Source organism: Cryptomeria japonica, chromosome 9 (assembly GCF_030272615.1).
Source record: "Cryptomeria japonica chromosome 9, Sugi_1.0, whole genome shotgun sequence".
In the NCBI taxonomy this organism is placed as follows: Eukaryota; Viridiplantae; Streptophyta; class Pinopsida; order Cupressales; family Cupressaceae; genus Cryptomeria; species Cryptomeria japonica.
In genome coordinates this window covers 401,946,536-401,950,099 of record NC_081413.1, presented here as the reverse complement: position 1 = coordinate 401,950,099, position 3,564 = coordinate 401,946,536, and positions in this window count along the sequence as shown.

The window sequence follows — 3,564 nt, the reverse complement described above, 5'->3', positions numbered from 1 at the left end:
TGTATGCAGGCAAGTGTATGCACAGGGATGCTACATAGTGATTACCGAGCACAAAAGCTTGAAGACCTATTTGAATAACAGAGTATAGAAGCCCATCAGATAGAAAAGATTAGTTCTATGTCTAGATTGTATTGAACAAATAAGAATCTTCTTTAGCATTTTAGATGTGAAGTTGCAGATAGATTTTATTACTGTTATTTTGTGAAAGTGACAGAAAATCTCTTAACCAAGTGGACTTAACAGTCTTATTTGTAAAACCCTCTAGCAAGGTGACATTTTCATTGAGTGTTTGAAATCCTTTAACAAGGTCACTTCTAACAAGGTGAAGATCCTAACAGATCTGAGGGAAATCCCTTAACCAGGTCACATCTAGCAATGTGTTTGTAATCTTTAACAGGATTTGCTTTTAACTGAGCATACTCTAGAAGAGTATATTTCTTAGTGGGTCCAATATCCCACAGTGGTTTTTCCCTATTTGGGTTTCTGCATTAAATCTGGTGTTATGAGGTTTATGATGTTCATATGATTTTGAGTTTGCATGTTTAACAGTTTTGGTTATATTACTGAAATATATGTTACTGAGGTTGAATCTGATGTTTTTATGGAAGATTAAGTTTGTATGATTCACCCCCCCCTCTCATCTTGTTGGCTATTGGATCTATACTTATTTTAAGTATCAGAACTATTAGTTTTTATTTATTTATGGATTTCATTCATGATTGGCTCTTCCTTTGTGTTGTTTTGGAGAAGGCTTCCTTCTATGTGTATGATTTATGTGCTCTTTTATGATTAGATTGCTCTCAGTTTGTTATGATTATTTATATATCATTTGTAATCCTTCATGATTTTGTACTATGTTCTTCGGATGTGTATTATACCCTATCATTATGGTCCGTGGTTGGGGGATTGGTCTCTTTCATGTGTAGGACCAAGGTCGTGAGCAATAGACCACTTGTACAGGGTCTAGACCAATTGGAAGGACATGAAGAGTTTTCTATTTGTAAATGAAAGTGATAACATTAATAATAATTGATTAGTAGGTTTGGGTAATTAGTAATTCACCTAATCAAGATAATGAAATTGAGAATTATGATCTTGTGCCCCAATGATGCCCATGGAGGTGGTTTTGGGATCTTGTATTGGGAAGGCTGCTGAAGTGGTGTACCATTCTCTCTTGATTGGCTCCAAGATTGATATGGATTCCACATGAGGAAATAATGTGATGACACTCTACCCCACCACATGTGTCCATTATCCATATGCCTTGCTTTGTTGATTTCACCTCTGGAGGGTTTATTGTTGATTTAAGCACTATGTTGTATTGGTTCTTGATTTCTTATTGTTGTCATATGATATCATGTTGTATTGCTTGGTTCTTAGGTGTCAGCCTAGGTCTTGAGTATGCGTTGGAACCCCATGTAATCTCCTAGCATGGGGGTAGTTCCTATTTGGTTCCACATGGCTGGGTGGTTGAATGTATTCTTCCATTGGGATGTTCTTCTTGGATTCCAGCGTGCGTGGATTGGATTATTCATTATGTGGATACTCTCTTGAAGCTGATTTCTATGTACCTAGATTAAGAATCATTGTATCATGATGAATTGTATATGTGAGAGAGATTATGTACCTTTGTGATATGTATTTTCATGTATTTGTAAACGAAATTGTAATAGGACTTGATGTAGTTATTAGAAGAAGTGTTCCTTGAAGTATCGGATGTTCATTATGTAAGAGAAATTTAGGAGATCTAAATGAAAGAGAAATGAAATGGCTTATATGTATTGTGTTACATTTGTATTTGTGAAATGGTATTGTGCTATGTTATCCTATTGAATTAATGATAAAAAGAATAGAATAGTTTCCTTAAAGCCTATTGAGTAAATGGGAGTTATCTAGATAAAGTGGTTAAATAGATCTATGATGCATTATGATAAAATGAGGTAAGATTATGTTCTTGTGTAACTTGTAGTATTAAGCATTAGGTTGTGATGTAGAAATAGAGACTATGTGCTTGTTCTATGTACTTCTATGTATTAGGTCTTGATGATGTAGAAACCATGATCTTGTAATAAGATAATGCATTACTATTTGGTTTATGTTGTAATGATCATTATGTTTGGAATGAGATCCTAAGAGGAACCAAGGGAATGAGATCCTAAGAGGAACCAAGGGATTGAAATATTGATTATGTTTATACTTGTAGTAGCATATGACTCTTGAATTTTAGTAGCATTGTATCCTATTTGAAAGTAGGTAAGTTCTTGTTGTTGTAAACTTGTATATGAATATGGCTAGTATTCTTAAAGAGTTGTGTAATAGCTGTGCTTAAGGAGATCATCTAGTTCCATGTGTAGGATAAGGATAAATGCATTTAGATTCATGATGCGTCAAGATGGATATTAGAAACATTTGGTTGCTATGTTAAAATGAATCTAAGAAGGTATTATGTAAATGAGCTATGCATGTGTTAATGTTATTCTAGTTGCGTGAAGAGTAAATGTTTAGTTGAGTGATAGAATATGACATTCTGGATGGGTAAGTGTTATGTTAGAATGTTGTCAAGTAGTGATGTTAAGATACCCTAGGAAATGGTTATGTTGCAAGAGTATACTTAAAGAAATGTTGATGTTTAAATAAATTAATCCGCTTGCATAATATAGTTCTTATGATTATGTACATGTTGGTTTAAGTGATATTTAAAATAGTTAATGTTGCATTGATGCATGTTAATGATAACATAGAGTAATGGATGTTTTTTAAAAAAATATCTCCATTTATTGGTAGATTTTAGATTATTTCTCTAGGGTATTTTGGCAGACATTACATAAAATACCATGCTTGATCTCTTGGTTACAACCCATCAATGTGATTTAGTATGACAATGTTTTAAAATTCAATGCAAAACTTCACACTACTCTAGAATTATGAAAAGGGATTCTTTGTCCTATCTTGCCTTAGGTATGACGATGAGAAGATAACCTAAGAAACCTATTGTTAGTTGCCCAATATTCTAGATTTTCTTGCTCCTACTTCTCTTGTCACATCTCACCTCTCCTCTATCCACTCTACAATACATTTGGCCAAGTTGTCAGTCAATTCATTCCCTTTGTGGTATACATGTGACACTTTGACGTCCACAAATCTACTAATGAGTTCACGTATGGGCTTCAACCATCTTCACAACTTCCAATTTGGGGTTGCATTTTTCCTAAGTAATTTGATTGTGATGAGTGAGTCCCCTTAAAGGTGAAGCTACCTCACATTCAATTCTACAACTAATTTGAGCCCAAGTAAAGACACCCTAGATTTCACTATGTTCTTTGTAGTCTCTCCCTATAACTCATTTCTTTCTGCCAAGATGTTATCTCATGGTTGCATGCCACACAACCAAGCCCACTAGGCATGGATTTCCCTTTGGATGTGCTATTAAAATTTACCTTTATCCACCCATCCTCTGGTGCCTTTCAAACAATCCCTTCACGCAGGTTTGGGGGAAGATTAACCTTCTTGACCCCATTAATGGGGAGCATTATGAGTCCTAGAAATACCTTGATCATCTCATCA